Raw genomic sequence first — 25675 nt, forward strand, 5'->3', positions numbered from 1 at the left:
CAATGTAATGTCTGTGCTTTTTAATATGCTATCTAGGTTGGTCATAACTTTCCTTCCAAGGAGTAAGCATCTTTTAATTTCATGGCTGCAATCACCATCTGCAGTGATGGAGCTGAAGAAAATAAAGTCTGACACTGTTTCCACTGTTTCCCCATCTATTTCCCATGAAGTGATGGGACCGGAGGCCATGATCTTAGTTTTCTGAATGTTGAGCTTTAAGCCAACTTTTTCACTCTCCTCTTTCACTTTCATCAAGAGGCTTTTTAGTTCCTCTTCACTTTCTGCTTTAAGGGTGGTGTCATCTGCATATCAGAATGATTGTTTTGTGCCAAATATTGAGGCCATACATACTTTATAGCAATCATATGAAGTGGATATTATTAATTGCATTATTCATTTGAAGGAAAAGGAGACCTAAAGAGTTTATATAACATGTTCATGATCATTCATATAGCAAATATCAAAGTTAGGATTTGAATCGGATATGTTATACTCCAACACCTCATATTTTAACTGCTATGTAATACTAGTGCACAATATTAACTTATATACTGTATTTGGAATGAAATCCTGACCCGTGTCCTGGCGGCTGCCTGCTTCTCTATCCTCATCTCCTGCTATTCCTCTCCTTGTTGTACTCTAACTCCATGTGCATCCTCGTTCTACCCTAAACACACGAGGTGCAGGTAGATCTTAGGGACAATTCATGTGCTTTCTCGTTTGCCTCAATTGTTTTTACGCTATATATTTGCAAGGCTCGATCTTTCACTTTTCCTTTGACCATCATGTCTAAAACTGTGACCTTCAGCAGTCCCTATACTCTTGTTTGTCTTTCTTCATAGTACATATCACAAACAGACATTATATTTTAAACCTACTTGGATATGTCTGTATTCCTCATCAAACTATTAAGTTCTAGGAAGCCAAGACTTTGCTTTGTTCACAATTAGGTCTTCAGAGTCTAAATCAGTATATATATAGGATATTAAATATTTTAGACTGTGGGCTATACAGTCCTTGCCACAGCTAATAACTCATCCATTATAGCACAAAAATAGTCATGAAAATATGTAAGTGAATGAGTGTGAAATTGAGAAATCTGTGTTTCAATAAAACTTTATTTACAAAATAGGAAGTAGCTGAATTTGGCATATTGGTTGTAGTTTGCCAACACCTGGTCTAGAACATTACCTGACTGACGCTCAAAACATGTTTTTTGAATTAGTTTATATGTCTATATAGTACACATACACGCACATACATTTGAGCATGTGTATGTATGCATGAAAAGGATACTTGGAAGGAATAAAATAAAAATATCTCAGTAGTTGTCCTTAGTGGCAGGATTATGGCTTTTTAAAATTATAATTCCTCCCTGTGTATTTTCTGAATTCTCTGAGTTTTAATGAATACACACTAATTTTGCTGTTAAGCTTTTAAAGTTAAAGTATGATATAAACACAGAAAATGTACAGTACATAATTATATAGCCAAATAAGTTTTACAAGTGAAACATAATTATATAAAAAGCAACTAGGCACACATCACATCTCAAGAAAGAAAGCAATTTCACAACTTCATCATGGCATGCACTCTGATTCCCAAACCTAGGATCCATACCAACCAGAAAACTAAACAGCTGGTCTTGGTTTTTAAAGCATATAATTTTGAAATAAAATGGGATCATGGTCCTAAAGATTCAGGAAATGACTAAATTTGATAACAATCTATAAAAGGAAATAGAAGAATAATTTTTAGGTCAATACCCTAGGAGCCCCTCTTGTACTCCCTTTCAGTCACTTGCGCACACTGTCCTGGCTTCTAACAGCATAGATTAGTTTGCCTGTCTTTGCACATTGCATAAATGTATATGGTATATATTCTTTGTGTGACTTCTTTTGCTACACATTATAGCTTAAAAAATTCTATTGGTGTATGGTTGATTCATAATGTTGTGTTAGTTAACATTATGGCTTTGAGATGTATCCACAGAGGTGTGTAGCTATGGTTCATTTATTACTGTCACTTTGTAGCATTCAATTGTTTGAATTTACAGCATATGTTGCTCATAAGAAATTAATTTGTGTTTGCTTGTTTCTTATTTTCCCCTTACTTCTCTTCTATACAAGAATAGGAACCTTCTCTTAATAGTTCTTAAGTTCAAATGTTTTTATAGTACTAAAGCCAGATACACTCCCAAACTTAATGTCTTTCATAAAAGCAGAAGCCCCAGGTTTGAGAAACAGAGTACATAGCATAATGAAGATGTGAAATTACTTTCTTTCTTCTTTGAGGTGTGATGTTCTACCTTGGTTCCCCATGGAAAGGCCACTAGGTTTTCACCTCGCTCCCTTTCCCTCAGTTGGAAATTTCTTATAGATACTGATAATGGTGAGTCAGTTTTGGTTTTCAGGACTATTAATTTTTATATTTTTTTTCCTTGTTACTTTACTAACTGACTAGGAGAGACTGTCTCTTCATTTGTTTGCCAGATATCATTTTAAACTGAACATAACCTGGATTTCTTGGTCCCTTGTTTTAAGTCGTCTCATGTTACTGTTTCCTTGGAAATACACATTTTCTAGCAAAACAGGTGCTCATACCCTCCACATTAGTTTTCTAGGTCTCCTGTATAGTGATGAATTGAAAAAAAAAAAGTACTCAGAGGGAATCTTATATTCTTATATAGTTTAATATTGAACATAATATGGAAACAAATTAATCATTTAATTCTAAAAAATTTGCAAAAAGATAAAACTGGGAAAGTCTAGATAAAGATATTAAATGTCAACTAAAACAATAATATAAAAAATTCAGTAGACTGATAAAGGGATATATGACCTGTTTTTTTCTTTAAAGACAGACTATAAAATCTCTAGTAACTCTTAAAAAAAAAAAAAAGCAAAAACAACTCCAGGAATAAGAATTAATAAGGTGTCAGATCTCCTCAGTTAACTCAAGATTTTATGAAATTCCAATTAAAATTCCAAAAGTATTTTTAATATTTGACGAAATGATGTCAGAGTCCCCTAGAAAAATACTCATATGAATTAATCAATAAAATCTTAAAATTGAGCAGTAATAAATGATTACTTACAGTAGCAGATATTTTAAAATAATTTAGTCATAAAACCATTCTGAAGGTTTGATACTAGATTAGGAAATGCAGAGAAATCTCCTGAAAAGAGTAACAAATACAGAAAGACCCAAGTATACAAGGATTTCATCTAGATGAAGGTAGCATTTTATATTGTTTTTTGTTAGATTATTCAATAAATTATCTTGAAGCAGCTCTATCCATTTGAACTAGCACATTATGCCAGGATTAGCAAATTCAAAGGCCTTCAGGAGCTATACAGATAATACATATGTACAATGCAATATTTGAAGGAGAAGTAAAGAAAATGTATTACAAATAATAGAAAGTCTGGACAAAGTTGCCAGTGTGTGAACTAGATGAACACATATTCTCAAAAACCATGAAGTAGAAACCACCTGAATACGCAAAACACTCACTTTCCAATAAAAGAATGCTCTTGAAAAGCATCTCTCATTAAAAAATTTAATAGGAATGAGAATTCAGCAAACTGATACTCAAAGAATCAAAATGAATTGAACAGGGAAGTTGGAGAGGTCAGTGGACAAATTGAAATTATATATATATATATATATATATATACACACACATACATATATATATAAAGTATAAAAAGTGTATATATATGTGCACTTGGTCATAATGTGTAGAATATAGTCATATAATAAGCAAAGGAGTTACTAATTGATCAGTCTTCACCAATGGTCCTCCTTTATTAGGCAATACCCACATAACACAATATCCACATTAAAACTCATCAAATGTGAACTAAACAAAAATCTTCCTTTGACCCCTCCCACTATTTCTAATATTTCTTGGCCCCTTCTCCTATTATTCTTTTATGAATACAGTCTTCTCAGGCTTCTAACTCCACCACTTTATCAAAACAGCTCTTATCAATTTTACCAATAACCTCTGCAATCTTTTCCCTAAACTCCAGATTGCTATATGTACCTGACTAGTTGGCTTATTTTCTTAGAATTGTAGTAAGTGTCTCAATTTTAACTTGTTTAAAGCACAATTCTTTGGCCTCTAAACCTCGCTGTTACCAGTTTTGGTAAGTGAAACCACCACATTCATCCTTACTACAACAAAATTTGGAACTATCCTTGATAACTTCTTTTATACTCTATATCAAATATGTCATTAAATCTATAAGCTCTAGTTTAAAAGTACATTCCAAATCTCCAACTTTATCTCCTAGTACCCAATCTTCAGTTATTCTAGCCCAGACTTACTTGCTGTTTTGCTATTCCCGGAACACATCAGGCAAGGTTCCAGCTCAGGACCTTTATATTGGCTGTTCACTCTGCCTGAAATGCCCCTTTCCTGCCCTAAGTCTATACATCCTTCAAGTCTCTCTTCACATATCATCTTCTCTGGCCACTCTTTTGTAAATAGGATCCACTTCATTTTTTGTACCTCCTTACTCTGCTTTACTTTTTTATGTTATGTTCCACCACAGGGCATTAGACAGTCTTCTTCATTTATAGTAAATTCCATGAGTGTTGAGATCTGGGATTTTTTTAACTATGGTCTTGTATTTAGTATACCTTGTACCTGGTGATTTTTTTTTTCTAAGTAATTTTTTTTTCTAATCTTTTTTCTAAGATTTAAATTTTTGACAGTTGTACTTCTTCCCTTCAATTCTTATACTTTTTATTTGTTTTCTTATAAAATTTGCCAATACTTCAATTGATATTTTAAGCATTAATACTGATAGTGAACATATATCTTGTCTCTGATCTTAATGGGTTATATATAATATTTCTCCATTAAATTTAATATTTAATGTAGGCAATTTCCATGTAAATTTTACCAAGTTAGGAGGTTTCTATGATTTACCACATTGCTGAGAATTTTGTTTTTATCCTAGATAGATTTTGAAAGTATTTACCCATGGATGAATATATATATTTTTTTCCATTCAGTTTATTAATGCTTTTATTTACAGTTATTTTGATGTTGATGTCATCATTTTGTTCCCAGGGGGAAAATCCTAGTCAATCGTTATGTGTTGCATCCACCTTACACTGTTAAACTTGTTTAGTTCATATTTTATTTAGGGTTTTTGCATCTGCATTCCTGTCTGAATCGGGCTTAGGTTTTCCTTCTATCATCACCTGGTTTTAGAATCAAGATTAGAGATTCCCAGTATGATTTGTCAACTTGCTATTCTCTGTGGGGAAAAAAAAATGTAGGTGATTAGAACAAGCTATTCTTTTATACTTCAATACAATTCACCTATAAAATTATCTTACTCTTACCCTGGGGATTAATTTTGAAGGGAGTTCTTTGACTACCATTTCTATTAATTTAGTGGATATTGATCTATTTAGTTTTTTCTTTCCTCTTACAGTACATTGATATTTTATACTTTTTTATACTTTTTGCAATGACTTATATGTTTACTCTAGGTTCTTAAATATTTTATCATTATTTTTAAAAGCTTATATTTGCTTTTCCTTTTACATTATTTATCTATATTTTATCATTTTTGTGGTAATCAGTCTTACCAGAAATCTACCCAATTAATTTTTTTTCAGAGAACCACTTTTATCTGTTGTTAATCTTCTTTATCACTTTTTATTTATCATTTTTCTTAGTTTCTATCTTTATCTTTCTATTTTATCTTTCCTTATCTAGGTTTTATGTTGAGTTTTGTATAAAATATCTCACAGATAAAAGTCCTTTTTTCTGCTGATACCATCTTGTCTCCATTTACCCATATGAATTTCATCCTATTCTTCCCTTTAATGTTTTTGCTGTCTTAAATTATCCCTTTATACATTGTGAGTTTATTAACAAACTTACATAGCTTTTTCTGCTCTCTTTAACCTTCATAGTGTAATAACATGTTTAAAAAGCTATTTTGATGAAGAGTTGCAAATTCCTGATTCTCTGTATCACCTTGCTCTATCTATGTTGCTTTTTTTCCCAATTGCATAGAGTTGGTTCATTTTTTAAATGTTTGTTTGATTCTATTTTAGCTTGATGTATGCTTATTATAAAAATTAGACAATAAGAAAAAATAAATAAAAAGAGAAATGATGTCAGAAACATGACAGAGTGAAAAGTTACTTTTGTTTCTCCTTCAGTCTACAACCAGCAAAGCATCTACAACTCAACAAGGGTGCCTCTCCCAGCACAACAGGATGCTGGAAAGTTCCACACATATGTACATCTGAAGATTAGTGGACTAAAACTGAGGAAACATAGAGAAGGTAGAACTAAGGGAACAGCAGAATTGGTGCCTGCAATCCAGGGCCTCTGACCACTGCTGCTGAGTCAACAGCCTCAGAGAACCTAGTAACAGCAGGGGAAGCAGTACACGTGACTCTGCCCTCCTGACTGCCCAAGCACCCACAGTCATCGGCAACTGGGCAAGGAGGCTTGGAATCCTTTCCCTCAAGCCAGCATGTTGGAGCCTGCGAACCTTACAAAACTTGATGTGACAGACGTGTCTGTGTGTCCCTGGCTACCCCACCACTGTCCCCCTCCCCCCACACTAGAACTCTTGTTTCAGGGGATCCAGGACATGAGGGAAGAGGTCACCATCCCAGTGATGACAGGGGCTCTGGCAGAAGCAAGGCAGCAATGACCCTGAAGGCACAAGAAGCAACAAGGAAGGCACAGAGCCACACTATGGACACTGTAGAGGCTAGAAAGTGCCAACTCGCAAATATAATCAGAAACAGCTCAAGTAAGAGAGAGAGGGAAAAAAAAAAAAAAAAAACTTCTGTGATAGTACCTCCTACTGGAAAACAGAAGAAAGGACTCTTAACTCCTAATGTGTCATTTAACTTTGAAGTGCCTACAGAGGACCCATTCATCAGGCAACATGAAGATCCATAGTACAGTACACCAAAAAAAAAAAAAAAAAAAAAAAGAAAGAAAATGACAGGTCTCCAGAAACCACACTTAAAATCACAGAATGTTGCAATCTAGTCAATAGATAATTAAAAATAGCTGTCCTGAAGAAATTCAGTGAGATACAAGAGAAACCAGAAAGTCAGTTTAATGAGCTCAGCAATAAAATTAATGAACAAAAGGATTACTTTACCAAGGAGATTGAAAGCAAAAAAAAAAAAAAAAAAAAGAAAGGCTGGAGCTGGAGAACTCGGTAAATGAGATACAAAAGTGCATTAGAAACCACTGGGAACAGAGCAGACCATATGGAAGAGAGAATTAGTTAACCTAAAGACAGAAATCTGGAAATGATATAAGCACAAGAAAAAAGACCAAAATACATTTTAAAAAATGAGAGAATCTTTTGAGAGCTATCTGACCTTTTAAGAAGGACAACATTAGGATAATTGGTATCCAAGAAAGAAAAGAGAGGGAGAAGGGAACAGAGAGATTATTTAAAGAAATAAGAAGTGAGAACTTCCAAAACTTGAGGAAGGAACTGGATATACAAGTCCATGATGCTAAGACAAAACCTAAATGATCTCAGTGCAAAAATACCTTCTTTGAGACACATCATAGCGACATTTCATTTCAAATGTCAGTGTCAAAGAAAGAGTTGTAAAGACAGCCAAGAAAAAAAGGATGGTTAACCTACAAAGGAACCTGCATTAGGCTGTTGGCAGATTTCTCAAGAGAAACCCCACAAGATAGGAGGGAGTGCAACGACATTCTCAAAATAATGAGTGATAAAGCTGTCAGCCAAGAATACTCTCTCCAGGAAAGTTGTCCTCTATATATGATAGAGAAATAAAGGCATTCCCAGACAAAAGCTGAGGGAATTCATCTCCACTAGACCTGAGTTACAGGAAGTATTGAAAGGAGCTCTTCTACCTGAAACAAAACAGCAAAAGTACATAAAACTTTGAGCAAGGTGATACAGAGAATCAGGAATTTGCAACTTTTCATCAAAATAGCTTTTTAAACATGTTATTATACTATGAAGGTTAAAGAGAGCAGAAAAAGCTATGTAAGTTTGTTAATAAACTCACAATGTATAAAGGGATAATTTAAGACAGCAAAAACATTAAAGGGAAGAATAGGATGAAATTCATATGGGTAAATGGAGACAAGATGGTATCAGCAGAAAAAAGGACTTTTATCTGTGAGATATTTTATACAAAACTCAAACTAACCATAAAATATAAATGTAGATCAGAGACACAAAACATAAAACAGAGGAAACAGAAAAATATAGAAAACAATAAAACAAAAATGGCAGACAGAAACACAGGGGAAAAGAAACAGTGGCAATATAGAGCAATCAGAAAGCAAAATATAAAATGGAAATACTAAGTCCTTATCTATCAATAATCACCTTAATTTTAAATGGATTGATTTCACCAATCAAAAGACACAAAGTGACTGGATGGGACTAAAGGGAGAAATTGACAACAACACAATCAGTTCAACTGTTCAGTTCAAAACAACAGTTCAATTCAGTTGCTCAGTCATGTCCGACTTTTTGCGACCCCATAGACTGCAGCATGCCAGGCCTTCATGTCCATCAGCAACTCCCAGGCTTGCTCAAACTCATGTCCATTAAGTAGGTGATGCTATTCAATCATCTTTTCCTCTGTTGTCCCCTTCTCCTTCTGCCTTCCATCTTTGCGAGCATCAGGGTCTTTTCCAATGGATCTTTGTCAGTTCTTCACATTAGGTGGCCAAAGTATTGGAAATTCAGCTTCAGCATCAGTCCTTCCAATGAATATTCAGCACTGATTTCCTTGAGGATTGACTGGTTGGATCTCAGTCAATCTCTCAAGAGTCTTCTCCAACACCACAGTTCAGAAGCATCAATTCTAAAGTGCTCAGCTTTCTTTATGGTCCAGCTCTCACATCTATACATGACTACTGGAAAAACTATAGCTTTGACTAGACAGACCTTTGTTGGCAAAGTAATGTCTCTGCTTTTTAATATGCTGTCTAGGTTGATCATAGCTTTTCTTCTAAGGAGCAAACACCATTTAATTTCATGGCTTCAGTCACCATCTGCAGTGATTTTGGAGCCCAAGAAAATAAAGACTGTCACTGTTTCCATTGTTTCCCCATGTATTTGCTATGAAGTGATGGGACTGGAGGCCATGATCTTAGTTTTTTAAATGTTGAATTTCAAGCCGGTTTTTTCACCCTCCTCTTTCACTTTCATCAAAAGGCTCTTTAGTGCCTCTTCACTTTCTGCCGTAAAGGCGGTGTCACATGCATAACTGATGTTATTGATATTTCTCCTGGCAACTTGATTCCAGCTTGTGCTTCATCCAGCCCAGCCTTTTGCATGATATACTCTGCATATGAAACTCCAATACTTTAGCCACCTGATGCAAAGAGCTGACTCATTTGAAGAGACCCTGTTGATGGGAAAGATTGAAGGTGGGAGGAGAAGGGGATGACAGAGGATGAGATGGTTGGATGGCATCACCGACTCAATGAACATGAGTTTGAGTAAACTCTGGGAGTTGGTGATGGACAGGGAGGCCTGGCATGCTGCAGTCCATGGGGTCGCAGTCGGACATGACTGAGAGACTGAACTGAACTGAACTGAGCTCCTCATATAAGTTAAATAAGCAAGGTGCCAATATACAGCCTGATGTGCTCCTTTCCCAGTTTGGAACCAGTCTGTTTTTCCATGTCCAGTTCTAACTGTTGCTTCTTGACCTGCATACAGATTTTTCAGGAGGCAGGTGAAGTGGTCCAGTATTCCATCTCTTTAAGAATTTTCCAGTTTGTTGTGATCCATACAGTCAAAGGCTTTGGCATAGTCAATAAAGAGGTAGATGTTTCTCTGGAATTCTCTTGCTTTAACTATGATCCAATGGATGTTGGCAATTTGATCTCTGGTTCTTCAGCCTTTTCTAAATCCAGCTTGAACATCTGGAAGTTCTCAGTTCACGTACTATTGGAGACTCGCTTGGAGAATTTTGAGCATTATGTTGCTAGCATGTGAGATGAATGCAATTGTGTGGTAGTTTGAACATTCTTTGGCATTTCCTTTCTTTGGAATGGAATGAAAACTGACCTTCCAGTCCTGTGGCCACTACTGAGTTTTCCAAGTTTGCTTGAATATTGAGTACAGCACTTTCACAGCATCGTCTCTTAGGACTTGAAACAGTCAGCTGGAATTCCATCACCTCCACTAGCTTTGTTCGTAGTGATGCTTCCTAAGGCCCACTTGACTTCAGACTGCAGGATGCCTGGCTCTAGGTGAGTGAGCACACCATTGTGGTTACCTGGGTCATTAGGATTTTTTTTTTTTTTGTATAATTCTTCTATGTATTCTTGCCACCTCTTCTTAATATCTTCTGCTTCTGTTAGGTCCATACCACTTCTGTCCTTTATTGTGCCCATCTTTGCATGAAATGTTCCCCTGGTATCTCTAATTTTCTTTTTTCTTTATTTTTTTCCATTTATTTTTATTAGTTGGAGGCTAATTACTTTACAATATTGTAGTGGTTTTTGCCATACATTGACATGAATCAGCCATGGATTTACATGTATTCCCCATCCCGATCCCCCCTCCCACCTCCCTCTCCACCTGATCCCTCTGGGTCTTCCCAGTGCACCAGCCCCAAGCACTTGTCTCATGCATCCAACCTGGGCTGGTGATCTGTTTCACCCTTGATAATATACATGTTTCGATGCTGTTCTCTCAAAGCATCCCACCCTCGCCTTCTCCCACAGAGTCCAAAAGTCTGTTCTGTACATCTGTGTCTCTAATTTTCTTGAAGAGATCTCTAGTCTTTCCCATTCTATTGTTTTCCTCTGTTTCTTTGCATTGTTCATTTAAGGGGCCTTTCTTATCTCTCCTTTCTATTCTTTGGAATTCTGCATTCAGATGGATATATCTTTCCTTTCTCTTTTGGGTTTTGCTTCTCTTCTTTTCTCAGCTATTTGTAAGGTCTTCTCAGTCAACCATTTTGCCTTTTAGCATTTCTTTTTCTTGGGGATGCTTTTGATCACTGCCTCCTGTACAGTGTTATGAACCTCCGTCCATAGTTCTTCAGGCACTCAGTCTATCAGATCTAATCCTTTGAATATATGTGCCACTTCCACTGTATAATCATAAGGGATTTGATTTAGGTCATATCTGAATGGTGTAGTGCTTTCCCCTACTTTCTTCCATTTAGGTCTGAGTTTTGCAATAAGGAGTTCATGATCTGAGCTACAGTCAGCTCCTGGTCTTGTTTCTGCTGACTGTATAGTGCTTCTCCATCTTCAGCTGCAAAGAATAAAATCAATCTGATTTCGGTGTTGACCTGATGTGTAGAGTCTTCTCTTGTGTTGTTGGAAGAGGGGGTTTGCTATGACCAGTGCGTTCTTTTGGCAAAACTCTGTTAGCCTTTGTCCTGCTTCATTTTCTACTCTAAGGCCAAACAAATATTCCAGGTATTTATTGACTTCCTACTTTTGCATTCCAGTCCCCTATGATGAAAAGTACATTGTTTTTTGGTGTTGTAGAAGGTCTTGTAGGACATCATAGCACCATTCAACTTTAGCTTCTTCAGCATTAGTGTTTGGGGTATAGTCTTGGATTACTATGATATTGAATGGTTTGCCTTGGAAACGAACAGAGATCATACTGTTATTCATGAGATCACACCCAAATACTGCATTTTGGACTTTTTTGTTGACTATAAGGGCTGCTCCATTTCTTCTAAGGGATTCTTGCCCTCAGTAGTAGATATAATGTTCATCTGAATTAAATTCACCCATTCTGGTCCATTTTAGTGGTTTATATTTCAGTGGCAGAGACAGATGTTAACTTAGTAAAATACTATATTACGTGGGTTTCCCTGGTGCAATCTGAATCCCCGGAAGCTGTGGATATATTACCCTACATGCCAAAATGTCCTTTGCAGATATAATTAAGTTAGGGATTTTGAGATGGAGAGATTATTCTGAATTATACAGGTTGGATCCAGGAAACACTCTCAGGAACTAAAGACCATTCAAGTTCCTTTTCAATTGACACCTCCACAGGTATTTCACACCAGGGCTATTTACTATCTTCCAAGACAGCAGAAACTCTTATCTTTGACTTTTAAGCTCCATTTCAGTACACTCTAATGGAATCTTATAGAACATTATTTAATCAAAGGAGAGATTATTCCTATACACAGAGGGAGAGGGGTTTATATAAGGCATGGGATCTTGGGGACAAACTTAGACTTCTGTCTACCACATTGTGGTAAAATTGGTCTGTAGGGGAATAAGGATGACATCAGAGCCCAATCAGAAGGCTGTTGCAATTATCCAGGCCAGAGTTGATAGGAGCTGGGACAAGGTGATACAATGGAGGTGGTAAGAAGAAGTGATCATTTGTGGCTACATTTTGAGGTGTGATCTATTTTGAAGATAGAGCAGGATTTTGTAACAGATCATCTGTGGGAAAGAGATGAGAGTCAAGGATGACTCCAAGCTTTTGGGCCTGAGCAATTGAAGAATGAAGTTGCCGTTTTCTGAGTTGGAGAATACATCAAAAGGAGAAGGCTGGGGGTGGGGGGAGGAACAGTGATACTATGAGTTTAGTTTGGGACATAGCAAATTCAAAATGCCTATTAAGACATCTGGGTGGACGTGGTGAATTGGTAATTGTTGCATCAGGGAGAGATGCAGATTAGACACATGAGTTTGAGTATCATTAGCATATAGATGATATTCAATGGTATGGCAGTGAATGGGGCAACAGAGGGAGTGAGAAAGAGAAGATATCTAAGGACTGAATTCTGAGGCACTTCAATTACATTCTGGGTTGAGGAGATAAAGAGAAATCTGCAAATGATCTTGAGAAGCAGCAGTTAAGTGAAATGAGAGGAAAAAAAAAAAAAAAACGAGACAAATGAGACAAGTTAGTGTTCTCAAAGGCAAGTGAAGAAAGTACCTCAAGAAGTAGGAAGGGAGCAACTGAGGCATATGTTACTGATGGGCCAAGTGCATAGAGCTATATACCGTTTGCTGGTGATGATGATAAGAGACGTCTTAAGAAGCACTTGGGGAGTGAAAGCTACACATTTGTGAATGCTGATTGAACAGCATCCTCCAGGAATCTTTACCTGACTCCTTAAATCTAGATGTCCTGTGCAACCACAGCACCCAGTCCTCATCATTTTCAGTGTGACATGTTTGTATTAAATTTACCATATTGCAATTGTGTACCTTCCTCCCTCCCTTGGTAATGAGTGCCTTGAAGCTTGGCTGTTTCTTTTAAACCATCATCTTTAACTCCTTATAGGCCCTCAATAAACAGGAATTAAAAGAGGTGATAAGTGAATGAAAGGCACTGATCTTTCATATTCCTTGAAAAAAAAATTGCTTTCCAATTCAAGACAATTGCACCCTTTGAAAAAAATGCCTGGCTGGCCATTCATTACTTCCGAGGCAGCTCTGTAAATTATAGTAAATGAAATAGAGTGCTGCCTTAAAAAAATAAAGCAGAGCCACGTATTGGAATAAAAAAGATGGATTGATCTTGTGGTTTGAGGAATCTCCTTAGAGTAAGTGATTTTGAGTGGGTTACTTCTGTCATATTGATCTTTGCTATTGTGATAAAATGTAAGGTGACATGGCAGATGAAACTAACTGGTGATTCTGAAAGAAATTATTCCACAAAAAATGCTGGAATATTTCAGACCAAAAAGATAAAAGAAACCATAGTTTTTGGTTCATATTTCAAAGTTCCTTTTCATGAGAAAAAGTTGAATATGAAAACAAGAATATGATCCTATTTGCAGAGAAAGCTAATGGGGAACTTTGACCCTTTCACTTCTAAGTTTTCCAGGGCATCTATGCTATGTTATGACCAGTTTTTATCTTTGTTCAATGTCAGGATTGTTTGTTATTTCAGAGCAAGAGTACTAAAGTCCTCTGGAAGTTTGACAGCATAATACCCAAAACATTAATGTATTGAATATGTTAGGATAATAAAGGAAAAGAGTAATAATTTTCATAATTCCCATATAGTAGTTAAAACATTATGTATTTCATTGTGTATATTTAATTAATGGCCTTCACAGATTATTTATATGCTTGAATTACTTTAATAATAATAATAAAATGGAAACTAGCATTCACTGAATACCATCAGTATGCCTGATAAAACATTACAGTGATGAACCAAACTGTATAGGCGAATAAAGTTGAGTAATCATCAACGATCACACAGCTCATAAATAGTGTAACTAGGTTTTAAACTCAGGCATCTCAGACTCTAGAACAAAGTTTCTCATCTTTAGCACTACTGACATTTAAGGCCAGACAATTCTTTGTTGTGGATACTGTTTTGTACATGGTAGGATGTTGAGCAGCCTCTCTGGCCTGTATCCATTATATGCCAATAACATCTCCCAATTTTGGCAACTGAAAGTATCTCCAGGCATTTCCAAATGTTTCCTGGTGAGCAAACCATCAACTGAAAAATCACTGCTCAAGAATAAGAGCTCTAGCCACAATACTCTGTTGTCTTCAGAGTAAATTCTTTAAATATAAAAGAATAGACATGGGATCCAGATGTAATCTTGAATCTTAATTCTCCTCAGTGACCCAGACAATTTTTAACATGGTAGTTCTTAGAGGTGAACTCAATCTTTCAATTAACAGTATTCAAATGCCTGGCATTTATTGACTATCTTCATTGTCCCTAGTGCTTAATGGAAACTAAGATTCTACTTAATGTGTTATTCATGTAAAAAGTATAACCCCAGCCCAGTGGTGAAAAGTCTTTAACAGTTTTATAGTCTCAGAGTTATATATGCCATTTGATCCTCAGAAGGTATTTATTTGCATTTTCACAATCTGGGATATTTGTAGTGAAAGTTCAGGAAAGTCCATAGATGATAGGACATTTAGGTGATTGAGGGAACACCATCCAGTCAGGCCTATAATAGAATGTATTATTTACCTGGCTTAAAAGTAGACACGTCTGTAAAGTTCTTTCCTCAGCCAGCAAGCCCAAACAGTCTAGAGTACTTGGTGAGCTTGCAGTCTCTGCATTAACCAATTGTATGTAGCTAGCAGGGGCAAGAATATCTCATAAACTTCTTGGAGTTGAAACAGAAAGATAATAACATACTCAGTATCACAATCAGAGTTTATTAGTATGTAGAGATAATAATAGGTGACTTTGAGTGCTTACTATGGACCAGAAGCTCTGTTAAGTATTCCTTTAACCTCCTCAACCATCCTATCTGCTGGGTGTTATTATTTTACAGATGAAGAAACTAAAACACAGACTAAGTAAGTAACTTCCCAAAGTCATACAATCAGTAATTGACATAACGGAAATTTGAATGGAGGCAATATGACTCTAGCCCCCACAACAGGGCTATACTGCTTCTAAAACATTACAGTCAAGGGGGGATCAAGATGGGGAATATACGTAAATCCATGGCTGATTCATGTCAATGTATGGCAAAAAATACTACAATATTGTAAAGTAATTAGCCTCCAACTAATAAAAATAAATGGAAAACAAAGTAATTCTAAAAATAAAAATAAAATAAAATCGATGAGCATGTATTGCAAAAAAAAAAAATAAATAAAACATTACAGTCAATATACTGGATACTTTCATATGCATGTGGGTACCTAAATAACAGATGAGCTCTCTCTCTCTCTCTCTCTGTGTCACACACACACACACACACACACACACACACACACACACACACACACACAATATATATATATATATATATGAGAGAGAAAGGAGAAAATAAGGTAGAAGAGAGAAGATTAGATATACTAAAGTATAACCATTCTACAAAAAAATCTGCAGTTAGTTTGATCAGCAGTTGGTCAAATTAAGTATATATTCCCATTTTGACCTAGCAGTCTCACTTGCATGTGTGTGTATTCAAAAGAATGCTTATGTAGGTCCATAAGGAAATACATGCAAGGATGTCCATTGTAGTGATGTTTGGGGGTGGGGAGATAGGGGGCAGTCTCCGTATTTATTGCTGGGTGAGTTGATAGGTAAAACATGGCATGCCTGTAATACTATGCAGTAGTAAGTTCTCCACTAAATGTAGATAGATACATGGATGGTTCAGGAAACATAGCACTGAGTGAAAAAAGAGACAAAATAAAGTATGGTAAAAATTTTCATAAATCCAGAATTCATCCACAGAGAACAAAAATGTCCTTTTTGCAAAATCATACAAGCAAAAAGGATTCTATTAGGTAGATTAGAATAGTTTTCCTGTGGAGGAGGGGAATGGAAAACAAACACAAATAAGATGGAAAAATAAATGAAACAGAAGGAGTGTCTTGCTGTGTCTAATGTGATTACTACCTCAACTGTCTTTACTTAAGTCCAAAAACAAAAGCAAAACAAATATAGTATCTAATAGTAGGTTGCAAACTAGTTAAATATGAAACATTGAAAAATTATTTCCACAATGAAAATATGATGGCTTATATTTTATTGATTATAGAATCATTTTGGTATTTGTTTTACAAATGTGGGGAACGATATGGCCCTATAGGAGAGGGACACACTACCCGGTTAGCTATCCTTTCAGTGCTTATCCTGGTCCACCCCCAGTGCTCCAAAGGCTCTACTCTGCCTATGCTATAAAGAGTACATAACATACTTATTATACTGCACAGAGCTTTGGATAGCGCTTCTATCTGATGAATTTACCTAGAAATTTCCTTCTGATTCTCTGCTTCAGTCATTCATCTCTGCTCTCCTTTCCCTGGCTCTTTTGATCTAATTTATTTGATCTTAATCTTTAAGTTTTTAATATGCTACTCATTAACAGTGTTCGCCAAATGTTTCTAGTTCTTCCCCATTTTGGGTACACAGAGCCATTTTCTGGTTTCTTTTGGGTTGGACAGGACTGACCTGAACTGGCCAATGTGTCTGAGCCTTCTTTGGAAGTGTGAGATCCTCCAAAGCTGCTTTTTTTTGTTTGTTTGTTTTTTTCATCTGACACAACAACCAGCAAATTTTGCCTAAATCTCTGAGCAACTAAAACATACATAGAGTCCAGTTACCCCACACTAGACATGTCATGGGCATTTAGAAGTATTTCTTACCTTAAACCACTGAGATCTGGGGCATTCCTTATTCTGCTGGAAAGTACCCTAATACAGCCTGACTGATACAATTTCCAACAATTAAATCATTAGTAAAGATAATTAATCAGTGATTGTAGGACTGTTTCTACAGGAGTATTAGTTGATATGGCTAATGAGTTTGTACTTACTGAAAACGTGAAAACATCAACTTAGGCCACCTGATCAAGTCAACATTGATTGCCTTATATAATATAGCATGAATACATGAACTCAAGTCAAGATGAAGAATATATTATGTATAGTTACTTTATATATATAGTAACTATATATATAAACTATATATATATATATATATATATATATATATATATATATATATATTTGAAGGTCATATATATAAAATTGTTTAGGGAAAAAGCATGACAGCAGTGCCTTTTCCATTCTAGGACCAGCTTCCAGCTTCTGCAATAGCAGACACAAAATGAAAGTTGTCATATTAAAAAAGAGTATTACATGAATAATGATATTTCCTTCAGTCATACAAAGTACCACCTATGGATGATTGTTATGTTCAATGAGTAGGTTATATATTTTCTTTCAATGACAGTGATGTTTGTTCTTAGGCAAATATTTTGAGAACAACTCAGTGTTGTTATGTTATTCAAAATAAAATATTCAATTAAGTATATAAAAGAGAAAGAATATTAATCCAACTAGCCTGCCCATTTTCTTGCTAAATTTGTCAGGATGTGGCACCTGGTTCAATTTATCTAGTTCTGCCTTTCTTTCACCATGACTTTGCAATGTAGCATATTTTTGCTGTCATTAGGAGATTCTTTTTTTCTCAGTTGAATGAAAAATAATTTGCAATTAATTTGACAGTTACAAATGAACATGTTCTCTTTTGTTTTGTCTGAGAGGTCTGCATAAACACTGCTTTTGAGCTGTATCATTAGTGAAGAAAATGAATCATAGTCTTTTAAATTAACATGCCATGAGGGATTGAAAATCTACTATTACCTAGTTGGCATTGCAAAGATACCAGGTATATAGGTGTGCGGTGAGTATTTGCTTACTCTCTTAACAAGAGTAAGGTAGAGTCAATTGCATACTTTTTAAAGGTATCCTCTTATTATGGTATTAATATGTATGTGTGATTCTATGAGGGGTAGTAAGTATATTTACTAGTAGGGTCAATGAGCTTCAGAGAACCTTGTCACTCTTCCATGAAAAGGTGAAAGCTGTGACCCATCCTGAAACCAGGTTTACTTTTGTGACTGCTGCGTCTAATCAAGCATGACAGAAGTGATACTCTGTGACTTCTGAAACTGTCATAAAAGATGAAAAAATCTTCCACCTGGTGCTCCTTCTCTCTCGCTCTCACTTCTCTCTCTCTGCTCACCCTTGGAACCCAGCTGCCAGACTCGCAGGAAGCCCAGGTCACATGGAGAAAATACCTGAAGGAGTTTCAGCTAACGGACTCCCTTTTGGTACTGACTGACCAACAACCTTTATATACTACTGCTAGACCTGTGAGTGAAGAGGCCTTAAAGGCAAATTCAATACGCTGCTCATCTAACTGCAGTTACGTGAGAGATCCCAGGCAAGAACCATCTAGCTGAGCACAGTGAATCTCCAGCATTATGAGAAATAATAATAAATGATTGTTCTTATTTTGCACCATGAAGTTTGAAATGGTTTATTTTGGAGCAATAGATAACTGGAACAGAGACCAAGTGGCAAAGTGACTTGCTTATGGTTACACAGCAGTTGGGTTGCAAATCCTCAAGGTTTCTTATCATCTTGTTAATGTAGATCTTCATTTTTTTTACCTTTAATCTATTTGTTGAAGAAAAGAAACCATGTATGTATGGATGGGTGCTCATAGAAAAATACTCATGGATCTTCATGACCCTTACCCAGTGATAATAAATAGCAAGGATTTTAGAAAAGCGTTTCTAGGCTTCTGCTGTAATTTATCCTAAAATATTTCATCTTTTATATGATGGTGGGTGGGAAGGAGTTGGGGATAGAATTAGAGTTTAGAGAGTATGCTTTCTTTTATCTGATATTCCTAACAGTTCCCCTAAGATATGTGTGTGTTAGTCACTCAGTTGTTTCTGACTCTTTGCTACCCCACCAGGTTCTTCAGTCCCTGGAATTGTCCAAATCTGAGGTCAAAGAGGTGAACTGACTTTCCTAAGGTCGTTTATCAGTTCTTCTAAATTCAAATCGGGTGTTTTGTCAATTATACTATGCTGTCTTATTTTTAAAAGTATCTGTTTACACTAAGGAGAGGGAAAGGGTGTAAGAAAAACATTTATCAGTTGCTTACAGTGGAGTAAACAAGAACATTGTGCATATATCATCCAATTTAATTCTTACAAAGACCCTTTAGATTTGATGCTGGTGTTAGTAAACCACTGAACAATTGATTTAGCTGAGATTACTGAAGCTAGCTAAAAGTCACAGAAGACATGTATAAGAGGCAACATTTAGATTTATTCTTGAATAATTATTCTTTATTCTTGAATGTACCAGTTCACTCTACCATCATCTGAGCAATCTTCATACCTACTAGGATGGCTATAATATTAATCAGACCATTGTGCCATATTCTTGATTGAATTTATTTTATTTATATTAAGGTTTATTTTAAAAAATTGACATTTTTCATTTTTTATTGTTTTTCAGATTAAAAGTTTTCCTTCTCTATCTAAAACTTAAATTAATTTTGGTATTCTTTGCTTTATATAGTTCTGTTCTGTAATTAAAAATACATCTTAAGTGTCATATCTTTCTAAAAAATCATGAAAAGTTATTTTGTTTCAAGTTTCTGAAGAGACAAAATCTTAACTGAAAAGTACTTTTCATCCATCTTGCTGCTCTGTATTCTTTACCTCCAGCCTTTTTGTTTGACTTTGCAGAAAGAATCTAGCTCTGAGCAGTGAAAGGGCAAAGCTCCCCTCTGAGGACCATTCCCCGGTGCTTCCAGCTTTAGTACCAGAGACTCATTCTGGCAGACCTCAAACAAAAATTAACCTGATAGTGATATGGGAGAACTGGACTATGAATTAAGCTACAAATCCTCCTGTAAGACTCTGACTATTATCAGGAACATCCAGGAATATGATCTGCATCCCATCCAATCCTTTACTTTATGGAAAGATAAGAGATGAAATTTTAGGTATCAAAGACCACCAGGAATATAGCTTCTTAATTTAATTAATTTTAATCATGAAAATACTTGATGAAATTTAGCAAAAGATATAACTCAGGAATAATGACTCCCACTTCCACTTAAAGTGAGTTACTAATAACAGCACTTGGGTACTTTAGGCAGAAAATAAAATGTTCATATTACAAGATAGATTTATTAAAAGAATACAGCTATGGAGACACACAGATCTGGTTTTACAGAACAGGTGGTTCAAGAAAAACTTCTTTTTCTATCACATAGGATGGCAATATCTATCTTACTGAGTTTTGATTAGAATAAAAAGAGGTAATGCTTTTAAAAGATTTGACATACACATTTCTTTCAATTTATTTATTTATTTTATTTTTAGCTGCACTGGGTCTCCATTGCTGTGTGAGGGCTCACTCTAATTGTAATGAGCAAGGGCTACTCTCTGGTTGTGGTGTGCAGGCTCCTCATTGTGGTGGCTTCTCTTGTGGAGCACAGGCTCTAGGCACACTGGCTTCAGTAGTGCAGCATTTGGGTCCATTTGTCGTGGTGCATGGGCTTAGTTTGCCCTGAGGCAAACACATAGGAATATGAAATTAATATATCACAACAAAAACTTATTTTGTGGTAAGTTAAAAACACTCCAAGTACTAGAAATTTAGAGATACTTTTAAAGTTTGGTATTAAATTAAATATGAGCTGATACTGCAGTGGCCTATAAAGTTCTCCATGCTCCATGTATGCTTTCTTTTTTTGTTGTTGTTTTTATTTATTTATTTATTTATTTTCATTTATTTTTATTTATTTTTATTAGCTGGAGGCTAATTACTTTACAATATTGTAGTGGTTTTTGCCATACATTGACATGAATCAGCCATGGATTTACATGTGTTCCCCATCCTGAACCCCCCTCCCACCTCCCTCCCCATCCCATCCCTCTGGGTCATGTATGCTTTAGTAGGGAGATAGGTTTCTAGCACAAGACATGTGACCCAGAATCTACAGGAGGGAGAGAAACTTTAACTCTTCCATGAAGCAAAATGCCTTCAAGAACTTTCCCATCTGATAAAATAGACTCCAATACCTTTCACTAGTGCCCTGAGGATATTGTGAAAGCAGGAGGAAGCTTGCCATCTGTCCAAAGCCTTTGGTATGTTTCAGCCTCTAAAATGTCATTTTAAGTCACCATGCTAACAGATTAAAAGATTAAGAGAGAAAAAAACAGTAGTACATATAGGAAACCATCTGATCAAACATAATGCCCATTCATGATTAAGAAAAAAAAAATATCTTAATATACTACAAATAGATTGCCTTAACCTAGTAAACGGAATCTACCAAAATAAATGTTATACAACATTGTAATGGAAGGCCTATCTATCCCAATAAGAGGAGGAAAAAGTTTTTAAAATGTAAGAGAGAAGAAAGAATAAAAAGGAAGAAATAAAACTGACTTTATTCATACAGGTTAAAATTCTGTACACAGAAATTTTGGTGACCTCCACCAGTTATTAGAAGTAAATAGAAAGTAGCAATGTTTTGGGATAAAATATTTGAAATAATATATAACTTTGCTGTATACTGAATTAGCATCAGCCAATTTGAAGCTCTCATAATAAAAGGGTCCTATTTGTAACAACAAAACATTATAAGCACCTAGTAATAAATCTAACAAAAGTTTGGAAGATTTTATGGAGAAAATTACAAACATGATTGAAAGCAGTGTATTAGGATTCTCCAGAGAAATAGAAGTAATGGAATGCATATAGAAAGAGATTTATTATGAGAGATTGTTGTTGTGTTAGTCACTCATTTGTGTTTGACTCTTCATGACCCCAGGGACTGTAGCCACCTAGGCTCCTCTGTCCATTGGATTCTCCAGGCAAGAATACTGGAGTGGATTACCATTTCCTCCTCCAGGATTTGAGGGATTGGTTCACATGATTATGGAGGCTAAGCCCCACTATCTGGGGCATGTAAACTGGAGGCTCAGAGGAGCTGATGGTATAGTTCCAGCCCAGGCCTAAGGTCCTGAGAACCTTACAGTGTTAAGCCCAGTGCAAGTCGTAAAGTTTGAGAACTAAGAGTATTAATGCCTGAAGACAGGAGAAGATACATGTTCCATCTCAAGCAGAGAGCAAATTCACGTCTGCTTCATCTTTTTGTTCTCTTCAGGCTTTCAAGGTATTGGATGAAGATTACCACATTTGTTTGAGGTCATTCTTCTTTACTCAGACTACTGTTTCAAATGCTAATCTCTTTGGAAAACTCCCTTACAGACACACTGAGAAATAACGTTTTTACTAGATCTCGGCATGCCTTAGCCCAGTCAAGTTAATGCATGAAATTAATCTTCACAGGCCATAAAAGAAGACTTTTTGTATCAGTTAGGGATTGTGTTCAGGTGTTCAGTGACAGGAAACATTGAGTGAACTAATTAAAAAAAAAATGAAGGCAAATCTGTTACCCCTCTCCTATAAAATGAACTCTGGAGGAGGTTGATTAGGGCTGGTACGCTGACTGCATAATGCTCTCTGGGACCTACGCTACCTTGAGCTTTCCATTCTACCATCCTTAGCGTGTGACTTTTATCATCCTCATATTCAAAGGATGGCTGCTCAGTATCCAGCATAGCATCAACTTGAAAAAGGGAAGGATGAAGTGGAACAGAAGTTGGTGCCAGTTCAGTTCAGTCGCTCAGTCATGTCTGACTCTTTGTGACCCCATGGACTGCAGCACGCCAAGCTTCCCTGTCCATCACCAACTCCCAGAGCTTATTCAACATGTCCATAGAGTCAGTGCCAGTAGAGTCTGACTTTTTTCAAAGAGCTTTCCTGGAAGTCTTGCCCAGCAACTTGCACTTATATTTTATTGGCCAGGGCTATGTTACACAGTTCTCCTTACCTGCAAGGAGGCTGTGGAATGTACTTTTTTCCCTAATTGTATTGCTACCCTGAACAAAATTGGAATTTTGTTGCTTAGGAAGAAAGTAGTATGGATATTGTACAGGAACCAGTGGCACATGCCAGTCAGTAACTGGAAAATTATTCCTAGTTTGTACATGTGATAACTCACTATCAAAATGATATTAATTCTGGCCTAATTAATATATGAATTCAGTGCAATTTTAATTAAATTTATAATTGGATTCGTGTCATGGATATTGAAAAATCCACATAAGAGAGAACACTGCATGGTGATTAAGATCACATACTCTGGAGCCAAACTGACTAGCTACAAATCCAGCCTCTCACTTAAAAGATGTGTGACCTTGGGCAATTAGTTAACATCTCTGTGCTTTCATTCTCTTCATCCATAAAATGCAGATGATAGTAATAGTACCACATAGTGTTGTTTGCTGCAAAAAACAAATGAGTTACTGTTTCTAAAGCACATTGAAGAGAACCTGTCACATAGTAAATACATTGTATTTGTTAAACATATATTAACATCTGAATTTAAAAAGAACCAATGTGGACTTCCCTGGTGATCCAGTGTTTAAGACTCCAAGCTTCCACTGCAGGAGTACAAGTTTGATCCCTGGTCAGGGAACTAAGATCCCACATGCCCCAGCCAACATAAAGCACAAATGCCCTAGGAAATAAAAAGAACCAATGAGATCCAAGATAATTTTGAAGATGATTGAGTCCTATTATGTATCACAAATTATAATAAACTATAGTAATTAAGACAATGTATTATCAATGCAGGGATAGACAGGACAATGTAATAGAGTTAGAGAGCCCAGCAACTGATGGGAGGGAATTGAACACCGGGAAACTTGGTGTATAGCAGAGGTGGCAGTAAAACTCAGTGGAGAAAAAATAAGATTGTCAATAAATGCTGCTAGGGCAGTTGCTTCCCATATGGAAAAAATCATATGCTACCTATAGCATACTCAAAAATAAATCACAGCATACTCAAAGATAAATTTCATATGTATTAAAAATAGAAATGTTTAAAAAAGAAGCAAACTAAAAAAAAAAAAGAAAAAGCAAACTTTAAAATCTTTAGATAAAAATATAAGAGAATGCCTCCATGATCTCCACATCTGAAAGGATTTCTTAAGCAGAATAAGCACAAACTCCCAAGGAAAAGATTTGTAATTTGACTACATGAGAATTTGAAAGCATTGCACAATTAAAAAAAAATCTTGAGAAAATAAAAGGTTAAACCACAAACTTGGAAAAGAACTGTGTGAAGCATATTATGGATAAATATTAGTAACCATAATATATAAAAACCTCCTACAAAAAATTAAGAAAATACTAGACAACCCCAAAGAAAATATGGGGAAAATACATAATTAGACATTACATAAAAGAAGAGTGGTGGGTCTGTCTTTGTTGGTGTTTATGAGGAGATGTCAAGCAAATTAAAGCAATACAGTAACATTCATAGTCATCAGATTGGTAAAATGAGAAGACCTGATACTTCCTTTGAAGGATAATATGCCAGTTTCTTGTTAAATTGAAGATGCAGATACTATTTGGCTCAGCAATTCTTTTTCTACATATCTCTTGCAGGTAAAAGTTTATAGTGGGATGATTATGTGTGAAGAACTGTTCTGAGTGCTTAATGAATTCCCTCACTTAACCTTCACAACAACTGCATGAGATAGGCACTGTTATTGTCCCTATTTTACAGATAGCAAAATAAGGAAGTAAGAGATTAAGTAACTTGCCCAGGTATGCTTAGCTAATGGGCTTCCCAAGTGGTGCTAGTGGTAAAGAATCCATCTGTCAATGCAGGAGACATAAGAGATGCGAGTTCAGTCCCTGCATCAGGAAGATCCCTGGAGTAGGGCATGGCAACCCATTCCAGTATTCTTGCCTGGAGAATCCCATGGACAGAGAAGTCTGGTGAGCTACAGTCCATAGAGTCACAAAGAGTGGAACAAGACAGAAGCAACTTGGCGTGCACACATGCATGCTTAGCTAATACCTGAATTAAAACACAGGAAGTCTGGCTCCAAAGTCTGCATTCTTAGCTAGCACTATCAGATATCTTTCACACACAAATGTTCAATATTGTTGGTAATAATAAAATAATAATAGTGATAATAATAACTATTGTTATTAAAATTATCAAAATGTTTTAGTATAAAATGGCTGCATAAGTTGTTAAACATCATATGATAGAACACCACATGCAAATTTAAATTAATGAAGTAGATCTACAAATATTAACACAGGTCTTTAAACATAAAATTAAGATATAAAACTGTGGTTTTGCACCTGTGAATTCAACCAACTGTGGATTGTGTAGGACTGCAGTATGTATTTAGTAAAAGAAATCTTTGTATAAGTGGACTCATGCAGTTTGCACCTATGCTATTCAAGGAGCCACTGTGGTGGTCACTTCTGGTTGAGTTTAGGGAATGAGATTATGGGATTAGGGAAGAATTT

Source organism: Cervus canadensis, chromosome X (genome assembly GCF_019320065.1).
Source record: "Cervus canadensis isolate Bull #8, Minnesota chromosome X, ASM1932006v1, whole genome shotgun sequence".
NCBI lineage: Eukaryota > Metazoa > Chordata > Mammalia > Artiodactyla > Cervidae > Cervus > Cervus canadensis.